This window comes from Magallana gigas, chromosome 1 (genome assembly GCF_963853765.1).
Source record: "Magallana gigas chromosome 1, xbMagGiga1.1, whole genome shotgun sequence".
NCBI lineage: Eukaryota > Metazoa > Mollusca > Bivalvia > Ostreida > Ostreidae > Magallana > Magallana gigas.
The window spans coordinates 66,082,436-66,096,183 of record NC_088853.1 but is presented as its reverse complement, the minus strand read 5'-3'; the positions used below and the strand labels follow the sequence as shown (position 1 = coordinate 66,096,183).

General features: G+C 31.1%; 1 protein-coding gene and 1 pseudogene across 4 annotated transcripts in view; both read left to right on the top strand.

The window, feature by feature from the left end:
• Positions 1-13,748, top strand: part of LOC105317886 (multiple epidermal growth factor-like domains protein 10) — a 254,170-nt gene that overhangs the window by 212,803 nt on the left and 27,619 nt on the right. The gene's annotated exons all lie outside the window — the stretch shown is intronic.
• On the top strand, positions 1,402-10,674 carry LOC136273615 (uncharacterized; annotated as a pseudogene).

Below are 13,748 nucleotides of genomic sequence, written 5' to 3'. Positions count from 1 at the left end.
TAATATATGATATATAACATTTTTAAACAAATCAAACTCGGGTAATCAAAATATTCATTTAATTCACAAGAGTATTTAATGGCACATGCTCATATTTAGTCAATGTACAATGCAAAACGTCAAGTAATACGCTGATCATTGATTCTTAATGATAGTTCCTCTGAATTTAGATGAACAAACCGCAGACGTTGGCCTGACATGTTTAAAATTCGCTGATCGGTTTACGTTTGCTTAGCAACTGGCTCGTTGAATTTCGAACCCGACGTAATTAATATGCAGAATTCTTGCACGCGATGGTGATATTACAGTTTCCGGAGGGCAATATAACTATTTCCTGTGAAATATAACTGTTTCCGGGAGGGCAATATAACTGTTTCCGGTGTGATTCAGCAATTGTCAGGGCATAGTAATAAAGTTATCTTATTTGTGACATACTTATTCAAAAATGTTATATAAAGAATTATTTTTTCTCGTAAATATGTCAACCAGACGCTACAAAAGTGTAAACATGATATGTATTTTGACAGTTTAAAGCTGTTCAGAAGAAACTGAAGTGAGAAAGACAGACGGGCGGACAGACAGACTCCGAGGAAAGCTTGAGTCCCCTCCGATGAAACTGGTAGGGGACTAAAATGTCTTAAAATGTCCTACTACATCTATGAAAATGTTTTATATCTCACCCTTAACAAATGAAATATAAAAACTCATGAATAGATTCTCAATTCACCTTGACCATTATCCTTTATGTCATTTTGATCGGCCAATGTAGATGCTCGTATCTAAGGTGGTCAGAAGTATCTATGATATATATTTAAATAGTTGGATGTGATTTAATGGAAATTTAAATACTTTCAGAGGCAATAACTGCTAGAAGGTGTCCTCAAATCCTTTTGGTATGGATAAATTGTAAAACACTCAAGGTGTTCTGAGGACATTGGAAACAGTTCTATTTTTCTATCTATTATGGTTTCGGAGGAGTAGAGAAAACACGCATTTCCTACTCAAAGGGAGATAACTCTGTAATTTCTTGTGGGTAATTTGGTACCATAACTTTAAATGAATAATTTCATATAATTTAAATCGTTAGGATAACTCTAATAACAAAAAAGTGACCCCGAGATAAAAAGAAAAAAAAGACGAAGAATAAATTAGTAGACAAAAACGTATTATTATACTTATGATATACGTTAAAATAGAATTAGATAATACCACGAAGCCATCAACAATTTTTTAAAGTGATTCTTTTGTTATTTCAAGTCATTGTTTTAAGAATTACCTGTTGTTTATTGCAAATGCCTTTTACAATACTTTTATGATTTGTTCCCACTTACTCTGAACAAAACTGAAGTGCTTGCCAGGTTTAATATACTTTACCCAAGCCTATAAATAGAAAACCTAACAATGGTAGAGGGTGTTGAAGAGGCCAACTATTGTAGCTGTCTTTGTGACAATGTGAATGGGTTGACTGTAAAACAATTTACACTTGAGTAACTATAGGACCATGATATGATACCTGGCCGACCAAATTGAATACCTTCTTGCGTTATTAAGCAAGCTTGTCGAAACTTTACAAGAAGTCTGTATTTTTTTTAAGATATGAAAATTCATAAATTAACAAATTTTTAAAATATGTATATCACTTAATTTTTATCGAATAATTTAAAATGCATTCTGGAAAGAGAAAGCCGGTCAAGTAGTCAATTTTCAGTAGATCTTGTAGAGTTAAATTGTCTATATATAATTGTCTGCAGATCAAATATTTTCTGACTTTAACTTTAGTAAAATCGTGAGACTCAAATAAACCACCAACTATAAAGTACAAATATCTAAAGAATAATAAAACTATTAGAGTTTTAACATTTAAATAATGCAGTGGTTATTTTAGATGTCATAATATTCTTCATGGGTAAACACACACATATAGAATGTGATTAAAAGAAATCAAAACAAATCTCTACACTTTATATCTTTTTGAAATAACTAATCAAAGGCGTGTTATCGACTTAAACATGAATTATTAAATAATACAGTGATTATTTTAGATGTCATTATATTCTTCACGAGCAGTGCTTTCATGATAGGCCTCTCATGTGTTAAAGAGGTTTCAGCTGTATGGTCAAATGTTGTTAATAATGACACATATACATACACAAGACTGCTTTATCAAAGCCATGGCATATTACGATTTACAAACACAGTCTAAAATGGCTTCAAGGAAGAAACATTGATGGCAGCACGTGCACTCACTTGTGTTATCTATTTTAGTACTTATCTTGGCCGAATTTGTTTCCGACCACATGTCAACCACTTGGCGAAGAAACTTTATTATTTTTGTCTTTAAGAAAAAACTTCCCCGTTCAGATATAAATCAAAAACAAAAAAAGGATGTTTTGCAATATTTATCTTCTTTCGAATTAGTATTATAAGTTTAAATGGAAGATATGTTTTTGTTTTCTTAGTTGAAATTATAATTGTATAAAACTTAATTTTGAAACAGGTGGTCGGAAAACAGCAAACATGCATTTCCTACGTGTTGTCTAATTTGTTTATGTAATGAGTTAAACTGCATACAACTTGATAATGCAAAGCATATGGAACGCATTTCAATTTATAGAAACAAAGTATTAAACATTTGAATTGAAAAAAAATCAATGTCATCATATACATGTGATATGTGTTAACTGGTAGTTACATACAATTTTTAACAATATTTAAATTTAGGAAAATGTATTCCGCATCACATTAACATCTTATTTTATCTAGAACTGGAATCAAATAGATTGATTACGGACAAAAATACACAACGTAAAATATGTACTTTCAAATTTGCTGAACAGAAAGTTGTTTTTTCACCGGATGGCATTAAATTCACGAGCAAAATTGATACTAAATGAAAAAAATCAAGTCGGACTAGGGAACATATATTGCTTGTTTATCCCTTTTTTTATCAAATAATATAGAATACATTATCTTAAGAGAGATTCGTTCAAATGGTAAATTTTCACTAGAACTTGTAAAATTCAAAGTCATGGGAAATATTCTATTAGGTGAACTAAAAGTCTAAAGTGTATTTATTACATAATCTCATACATGTAGTAAAATATAGTGATTATTCTAGATTTAATTATGTTCTTCATTAGTACATACATATTAAACGCAGTGATAGGTATACATGCAAAATGTTATTGTAATTCTATCCCTTTTATCACAAAACACTATTACGGAATTTAATTAAATGAAAACAAAACTCTACAATATTATTTTTTTAACCAAGTCAAAAGAGGTAAGCTTCAAAAGTAAAATCAAAAACAATTATTTTTATTTTTTATAAATTAAAAACGCACAAAATTTGTCCGGTAGGGGACGTGTATTACTTATGCAATACTCTCAGGATGCTTGTTATAAATGTAAAGTTAAGAAACGTATCTGCTGCAAAATAAAAAAAAAATGGGGGGAGCAGCCTCCCCCCCCCCCGCTCCACAACTCCCCATCCCCCACCCCTGATGCTACGTGCCCGTGATGTGTATACACGGTGTGCTCTGGAGTATTCTTCTGTTATCCAAATTTAGACTCGACCACTACTCGGCGCACAGAAACTATAAATGAGACATTTTGGAGCAAAGTCCTGCTGCACCATTCACGCAACGGCTGAGATCTCGATATAATGGTTTGAATGAACTCATCCATTTACATAGATCCATGAGGAGGGGTTCAAATGAATTTTTTGACATTTGTTATGTAACAACTATATATATAATACTTTGAATCGAATGGTTTAGATAAAATCTATCGAATTAACACACTTGACTAGCAAATGTTAAATATAGTATCAATGTACATTTAGTAAGACACGCGAGTTTTGTGCCATTTCTAAATGATTGAAATTGCCCGACTGATCGAAAATCGGGTCACACCCCACTTTGGCGATTTAGTTTTTTCAGTAAACATTCTAGCTATAGGAATGCATTTATTTGTTTAAGTCCAAACTGATGATTCCCTTTACTTACATTGCGTTGCATATCCTGTTTTCTTTTTCATACTTTTGGAGGGGAGGGGGTGTCATGCAAAGTAGAAAGTCAGCTTGTTGGAGAGCAGTACTTGTTTTAAAGAAAGATGTTGCTCCATTTACCCGAATTTATTTACATTACAAAGATATGCTGCAGTGCGTTCATATATTTACAAAAGAAAATAATAGACATTGTTGCAATGACCCCCTGCCTTTTTTCCACCGTTTAAATATGGCTAATCTATTTCTAAATCAGGTTTACATAAGTGCATGGTGAACAGCCCTTTTACTTGAAAACTCTTGCTCACTGATGTTATTAAATCCTATATAACATTTTCATCAATTGTGAATGTAAATGGTGAACCGTTAAACATGCATCGGTACTTTAATCTTTTTTTGTAAAAAAATATTGATATTGTTTGCTCCCATTGTCTGCATTGTTTCGGAGAAAGCAACTTAGATATTGCCTGACGACGTCAGGCATTGATAGGCCTCCCATGTGTTAATGATATTTCAACTTTATTGTTCAGTGTTGTTAATAATGGTACATGCACATACACAAGAAAGTTTTATCAAAGCTGTGACATATTAAGTTTCAAAACTAAACTCCAAAAAGGCTTTTAGGAAAAAACACTTGTGTCATCTATCTTAGTATTTATCTTAGCAGAATTTGTTTCCGAACACATTTCAACCACTTGACGAGGGAAATTGATTCTTTTCGTCTTTAATAAAAAATACTTCCCTGTATTGATATAAATTTAAAAACACCTAAAGAAAGCTGTTTTTAGATGTTCTTAAATCTTCCTTTGACTAAGTAGTTTAAGTAGTTTAAGTTCAGATGGTCAGTAAAAAATGATTTTGTTTTTACAGCTGAGAATTATAATTGCATACAGCTTGCTTTTGAAACAGATGGCCGAAAAACGGCAAGCATACACTTTCTTCGTATTAACATTGTCCTATATATTTATGTTTGTTTATGTGATGACTCAATCTGCATACATATTGATAATGCAAAGCATATGGAACGCGTTTCAAGTTGCATATACGAAATATAATACATTTGAATTGAAAATAAAATAAAGACAAGTATACCATATCACAGAGACTCTCTTGTTGGAGAACAAAGGAACGATTCAATGCTGAAGTAAAACAAACCTAGGATAAATACAAAATTATACAAAGTATTAAACATTTGAATTGAAAATAAAATAAACACGTATCGTATCATCGACAATTTCTCAGTGACCAGTGAAGAGACGATAAAATGTTAGTGTTAGTACGAAATCCTAATTTCTTAAGATGGATTATGTCCTTTGCTGGCATAGATACATGTACTACTTAATATTAAGCCCATTCAGCATGGGGGCAAGTACAAGTAAAGCTATAAGATACGGTTTCTCTGTGGATGATGTTTAAAATGTAGCTGATTGGTCTCACACTGGAATTTAAAAAAAAAAAAATTGCAGCTAAACAGATGGAGATGATTTATTCCATATGTGTTCTTCACAAAAGCATACATGTATTACACTAAATAGTTCAACGGGCAGAATTCTATGCCCCCCTTTCTTTTATTGCATAGCACTATTATAGAATTCAATTAAAAAAAATAAATCTTTAAAAAAAATCAACATTTTTTAATAAAAAAAATAAGTACGCTTCATAAAGTTTTCCTAAAAAAGGGATATTAACTTTTGTAACAAAAAACAGTGCCAAAAATCAAATTTTCTTATTTTTTTGTTTACATCATTTACATTTAAAGGCTTTATCAACTTCAAAAATAAAACAAACACAAATTTAAAAATATATATATCTAAATAAAGTATCTGTCAAAACTTCATTTTATTTCCAAACGGATGCAACCACTTGACGAGAGAATCTCATTCTTTTGGCCTATGAAAACTTCCCTGTTACGATTTACATCAAAATAATGATAACAAGGTTTTATGAAATTGTTATCTACTTTTGACTCACTGTTTCATGTTTAGATGAACAGGATAGATAGTTCTTGTTTTGAAAGTTACAAAAAAAGAATTGCACACAATTTAATTTTGAATTGTTTCGTCGGAAGAAGACATACATTTCATAATATGTGTTGTGTATGCTGATAAATAATGCAAAATGCGAATGCGTTTCAATTTACTAAAACAAGGCATAAAACATTCATGTTGTAATTGAGAATAAAATGTTTATAAATCTACAATAGCATACTTTTTTGTTTCTACGAACTTTTCCGGCTTTTCTCCCGATAACGACAAGGTATACTACCAAACGATAAATGGCTTCGAGACTATATAGTATATTTTACAATGAAGCCCGAAGAGTAAACTATGAACGGTAATGTTACTTTAATGACAGTAGACATCTGTTTAACGTTTTCTTGTTTCAGTCTTAGGAATGTCTTCTCCTACTCAGTCTGTTTAGCGGAGATGAAGATGTAATAATTTGTCTTCTATGCACTGCTTCATAATTTTTTTTATAATTTTACAGAAGAAAAAACCCTCAATATGTGTATTGTTTACACCTCTGTGAATATTTCATATGTAAAATTAAAACGAAAAAAAACCATGCTATTTCATCTAACCATGAAATAGTTTCCGTGCTATTTTCCAATGATGAATAGTCATCGAAACTATTCCTCGGTGCATTCAAGTACCTTTGTTTTCCTTCTTTTTTTAAATACTGAACACCTCTGGTGAAATCCGAGTCGCGATGTTATATACATAGCAAGATAATTCTAATTCATTATCATCAACAAAATCGCAAAGTAGTTTCTTCAGTACGATAAAATACTTATTTACTAACTATTCTGACGAAAATTTATTGTCCTCCCCCACAGCAACTAATATTCCGTCGGCTTCGCCTCGTATTCTCTTGTATGTCAATGAACTGATTTTCGGCCTCATAGCAAGTAAACATGTATATATATATATATATATATATATATATATATATATATATATATATATATATATATATATATATATATATGGGTGTGGGGGTGTGGGTGTGGGTGTGTGTTTGCTCTGCGTATTTTGTCTCTTTTTATTTACAGTTTGTGTATATTATTAAACTGTCTTTAACCTACCCGCGTCTACTATATTTATTAATGTCTTACATCGATTAAAAATGTGCTGCATGAATGTATTCAGTGATATTTCAGTCATTGATTTACAGAAATCGTTCTTAGTTTATTTCAAATAAAGAAGGGAAATGTGTTGTTACCATCTACTTTTGATATTTAAATTGATCGTTGCACTATATATAATTCAAATTTTTGAAATGAAAAGGACGATAAAACACATGTAATGTGATATACTTTATCATTTTTACTAATAAAATGGCTACACTTATGATTGATACATTACTTTGGCGCGCTAAAGACCAAAAGCGTACATGAAAGTTTTCCTCGCGTATCACATAGTAGCTTATTCATGATTCATGCGCAAAGACATTTCCTATCCCCAAAAACACCCGCTCAAAATTGAAAACTGTCAAACCAAAGAAAGAAGTGAATGGTAAATCAATTTAATGAAATGTACATTGTCAACTTACAATTACATTTTTTCCGTCACGATGAAAAACTCTTAGTTTTAGGCAGATTAGAATATAATTAATGAATAAATAATATACATTAAATGCAAATAAATATTACACAAAAAGATATGCCAAACAATGTCGAATGCAATGAATTTCTATAAACGATTGTGAACGTTTTAGTTGCTTTAATTATAAGTGAACTGACAAGTTCAAACACCTACAACATTGACTTATGTATAACTGGTACTTTATGTACCTTCTACTTGTCATGCTATCGGATATTTATGTCTATATATAACTGGTACTTTATGTTCCTTCTACTTTTCATGCTATTGGATATTTATGTCTATATATAACTGGTACTTTATGCTCCTCCAACTGTTCGTGTTATCGGATATTTATGTTTATATACAACTGGTACTTTATGTTCCTTCTACTTTTCATGCTATTGGATATTTATGTTTATATACAACTGGTACTTTATGTTCCTTCTACTTTTCATGCTCTTTTTCTTTGCCCAACAGAATTTCTTTCATTTATTTTGAAAAATGTCTAACTTTGAAAGGAGACCGATTCTGATAGAGTAAACCGGCAAACTTTCTGAGATAATTGGTTTGAATGGAAAATTTATTGATACTGTCATTGGAAAAAAAAATAAAAATCGGACTATGCAGCTTATACATACACATTCTCAATTATTTCTAAAGATTCTTTTTTCAAGCCATTTATGTAAAACAACCGTTTATATATATTTTCAAACTTTGAAAGGAGACAGATTTTGTTAGAGTATACAGGCGAACGTGTTAAACTGAGATAATTTGTTTGTGTAATACTGTCATACCCCCCCCCCCTCCAAAAAAAAAAAAAAAAGAAATAAAAAAAATCGGACCATGCAGCTTTAACATACACATTCTCAAACACTGTTCACGATTCGTTTTCCAAGTCATTTATATAAAACATCCGTTTAAATGTATTTTTGTGTAGTATTTTAAATGAAAAAAAAATAAACTCATTAAAAATGAAAGGTGCTAAAATGAAGCCCCGGGAGTAAACACAACTCGTTTTTTTAGGCAAAGTTACCTATACACGCTTATGTAACGCCAAAGCTCGAGAATTTCTCAGCATTACCCCCCCCCCCCCCTCCTCAAGTCCATTACTTAATCTATGCAGTTATGAATCGATTTCCGTATACAATATGCTCAAGATATCGTTCATTGTGGCTTTTAACAGACAAAGTTATGTTAACTTTGAGAGAGAGAGAGAGAGAGAGAGAGAGAGAGAGAGAGAGAGAGATTTATTTCACTGATTCATTTATAATAGGAAACAAACATACTTAAATATAATTTCATGCACAAATTTAGATACAGGGACTGCACCCACCCCTAAAATAATTTTGAATAATTTTGAAACCAAAAAAAAAATTATAAAGAATTTTATAACGGCAATCTGTGTCCATCGGAGCGTTGTTGATGATAGCGATATGTGTTTAATGGCGCGACAATAAAAACCGCCTGGAACACCCCCCCCCCCACCCTTCCTTGGAAATTATATCATCACTCGGGTCACCCCCTCCCCTCCCTATAAAAGAGCTTTTGCATTTAATACATGTTTTTATTGTTCAGTTTGATCAAACTTGACTTAAAGGGAACTTAAAGATGGTTTAAAGACAACTTAAAGGGAGCGTAAAATGCCACTTAAAGATGCTTAAAGGTAGCTTAAAGATGGCTTAAAGGTGACTTAAAGAAGTTTGGACATTAAGGACCTATAAGCTCAGCTTAAAGGTGACTTAAAGGTGGCTTAAATATTGTATCTCCTTTAAGCCACCTTTACGCCACCTTTAAGCCACCTTTAAGCCGCCTTTAAGGACTTGCTTAAAGATTGTTTTTCACCCTGTGTCTTCATTCAATGCTTTGTTTTCCGCAACAACAGCCAACAGTTTTAGTTTTAACATACCATCTGCAAAATACAAAAGGGTTATAATTCATAAATTGCATTTCATAAAGACATTTTTTCATAACTTAATGCTAAGTTAAACATATAGTTGAATATTTCATAGTAACTAAAACTTCCAAAGAGATACACTGACTAATTTATTATAGACCTATTTTATCAATTATCTCAACTTTATTTCTTAAACACCACTGATTCAGTCAATCGCAAATCCCCGAGCTGCATGGGGTTGTGGAGATACATAATTTCCAAAGACCCTAGCCCCTTGTGATTTCCAAAGTGTGGAGCAACTAGCACATGAGTGGAGCAATCTTAATATAACTCAAAGTGATGCCAATGAGTTAGAAAGATCAACTCGCTTACAAAGTTCTGACCCGAGATAGTACACAGAGCGAAGTAAGAGAATTACTGCTTCCAACTTTCGACTCATAATGAGAAGGAAAAAGGACATTAATGAAACTTACATGAAAAATACCTTTCAAAAAAAGAGTTTTTATCCTCATCTACATCCTATGTGAAAGCTAATAAAATTGTTGCAAAGCAAATGTACATCAGAAATACAGTAAATCATCTTCATGAAGTTGGTTTGATAGTCAACCCTGATTTGCCTTTTCTCGGTGCAACACCTGACGGCATAATGTGTGAAAAATCAACAACGGCTATAATTGAAATCAAATGTCTATATTCTGTCAGAGACATGTCCATTTGTGAAGCCTGCGGAACAAGAAATGATTTTTTCCTCCAAAAAATGGTGATTTGTTTTCTTTAAAACACAGTCATGCACACTGGTATCAAATCCAGGGTCAACTTCTTATGTTTGGGGCCCCTTTTTGTGATTTTATTACATACACCAAGCAAAACTTCTATGTGGAACGAATTTATCCCCACATGCCCACTATGGATGCCTTGGTCAGAAAATTGTCCTAGTTCTACGTACAACACTTTAAGCCATTTGTGCAAAATAATTGATGCTAACTCAGTTACAGGGGTTAAAATTTTTTGTTTAGTAAACAAAGCTGGAGATCTGTTATAGTTTACATATGCTTTGTATTGATATCACTTACAGTCTAATATTATTTTTTATTGCTGATCGAATTATTCAATTATGAACACCTGTCTGCCAAAGTTTTATTGTTAAGAATTTTGTAATTTATGTACATTATTTGTAAACAAATAAGGAACTCCAGCTTTAATTGCATTTCAATGACATCTTTTCTCAATACCTGGATTCTAATTTTACTTCTAACATTAAAATTTGATAATTCATTCAGATTAAAATCTGTTTATACAAAAAACTAATTATCTTTAATCAAGTAAAGTTCGATTGATGCTAACGGAAAACGAAACTAATTGAAGCACCATTTTTGATATAAAGAAAATCAAATTTCTTTTTAGCATACATTACTTTCCATCCAATCGCGTTTTGTTGTTCTATGTGTCATAATGTACTGTATGTTAACACTTATTCTCAAACCTTTTGGTGATGTGACGTCAGTTCGCGCAAACGATATAATGAAAATTTGTGATTAAAAGGAGAAATACGCTGGGCATCGGAGATGTTAAGGAGGAAAACACTTCTGAAAAAATGGTCTTCTGTAAAGGTGTCAGTTTTTAAGACCGGAAGCTTCTTAAACATTTTAATATCCTAAAGGTTAGCCGACACCGTACTTGAAATCATTTCTAATCAATACGTTACAATAGCTAATCGACAAAAAATAAGACATTTACCTGTTTTAAAGAAATAAGAGTAATTGTTTAATAGTTTAAGCATAGTTGTTTATAACCGATGTAATCTGCGTAAAATTACAAAGCACGCTGGGCATTAGAGATGTTAGAAAAGAAAAACACTTCTGAAAGTGGCCTTCTGTAAAGGTGTTAGTTAGCTTCTTAAACATTTTAGTATCCTTAAGGTTAGCCGACACCGTTCTTAAAATTAGTTCTAATCAATAAGTAGCAAAAGCTAAATGACAAAAAAAAGACATTTAAAGAACCTGTTTTAAAGTTATAACAGTAAAATTTTGATAGTTTAAACATATTTGTTTATAACCGATGTAATCTGCGTAAAATTACAAAGCACGGAACATAATAAGAAAACCAAACAGACATTGTTGTCCAAAACAAAGAATGATCGGAATGTAATGACATTGCCCAGTATACCAGTAAGGTTATTCCTCTTAAATATACGTTATCATAAACCAATTAAGATATCCTTGTCAAATGTTGATAACTTTTGCATGATGTAAAAAGTAATATTGGTCTTCTTTCAAAGGAAACGATTTACGTATAATGCAATGTCCTGTATCATTGCAATATTAGTCACTGCTACAATTGATTTTATAAGCGCACTTTATAAGTATTAATTCCTTTAGAATCTGTGTCACTAAAATACAGTTAATCAAACAATATTTTTTGTGGTTTTTTAATCATTATTTCATTAAATAACTGTAATGTTTTATGCTTATTTATTTAACCGAACTTGCTGATTAATCATGCAGCATACAAAAACATATTACTTCTTCATTGTTGAATCAGAGTTCCTTGTGCATACTGAATCTGAAAGAAAAAGTAAAGTTTTAAACTATATTCATTGCTTTATAACTTTTTCCTGCATATTTAAACTTTTTCAAAACGTTACATTTAGATATTAAATATCCTCTTGAAATCTGCTTTAGTCTTCCTTAAAATAGATTTTGTTTTGTTTAAGACAACAAATATATATATATATATTTTATAATTAAACTAAAGGATTTTCTATTATCAGTATAAAAAATGAAATAAACATTGCAATGTATAATAATGAATTTGGTGGACACGAAAATTAAAAAAAAATCTTACTAATTATTGATATGCTTGAAGCATTTCCTCAAGGAAAGTCTCATGTTAGAAATAGTGACTGGGTATGTATAGTGGACAACAATAACGACGTGCGACACTTGGGCAATGACGCTGTTTGCCACTGAAACTTTCCAACGTTCAAGATCCTTAGAGTGGTCGTTATTCTGTAACGTCAATATGTTAAAAAAAACAAATATTGTAAACGTTTTATATTTGGCGGGAAATAGTTTTTGAACAAGTCGGCGTGAATTTGAGTTAGCGTATTCTTAAATGTGAATCGTACTTTCCTTAAACATATATGCATGGCAATTAACGATGTACTTGATTTCGCGGAAGCAGAACACAGTAAAATTTCACTGTTCAATCTGACGATACAATAAGCAGCATGGTGTTTTCTTTTACCAAAGAAACCTGCCTTCTTTATTGTTATCTATTCTCAAATTTTGTAAAGTACATACAATGTTGTTAGAAACTAGTCTAGCTGAGTATATTTTTGATTTACATGTACCAGTATTTGGTATCATATTGATGACGTCACAAGCATCTTATTCAATACAAATTCCTCAGATTTACAAAAGTGTCAAACAAAAAAAGACAAAAAATGTAACACTGCCCCGAGTATTTTGAAAGAATAATCTTCAAATATCAAAGGCAAATGACGTATAGCACTAATAATGTTCGTACTAAAAACATTTGACTTGTTGTTAATTAACGGGGCATTTTTAATAAAACTACAAAATTTGAGAGAGTTTGTGATAAATAATGATATTGTTTATTTATAGGGATTAATAATTTCATTCTAAAAGTGTAAATATGAAACAAGAACTAATTGTCGATAAAAAAAAATAGTGTAGCATGGATAAAATTATTTCAGAGCAGTTTTACACATTTGATTTTTTGTTAAGGTAAAATAGTAATATATGTTTTACTTTCAAGTGATGCAATAAAAGAAAAGTTTAATTGAAAGACTTCATTCACGAGTAAAATTATAGTCTTTTTTTAAAGAAAACATTCAGTTCATATTAATATTCAGAATTGTTTTCATAAGAAAAATAAACAATTGTTTAAAAGAAAATTCAAATTGACCATCATTAACCTTGGAGTTGCCTTAACCTACAGGCTTAATTATCAACTTTAAGAAACGGATTCTACTTAGCTTTAAAGTTTTCAAATCAACCACCCATAAAAATAATTTACGTAAAGTTTGATTTAATTTTACTCAATGGTTCTGGGATTAAAAAAAATGTACCCAAAAATAAATCTAACAGACAGACAGACGGACAAAAACAAACGGGCAATTGCGAAAAAAAAGAAAAGATATATTATTATTAAAACCGCTCTCTTGATAGTTGATTTATGTGAATTAAAAGATGAAAAATCTTATCTAAAGTCTTCACATTAATCCTATATGTATTATTCT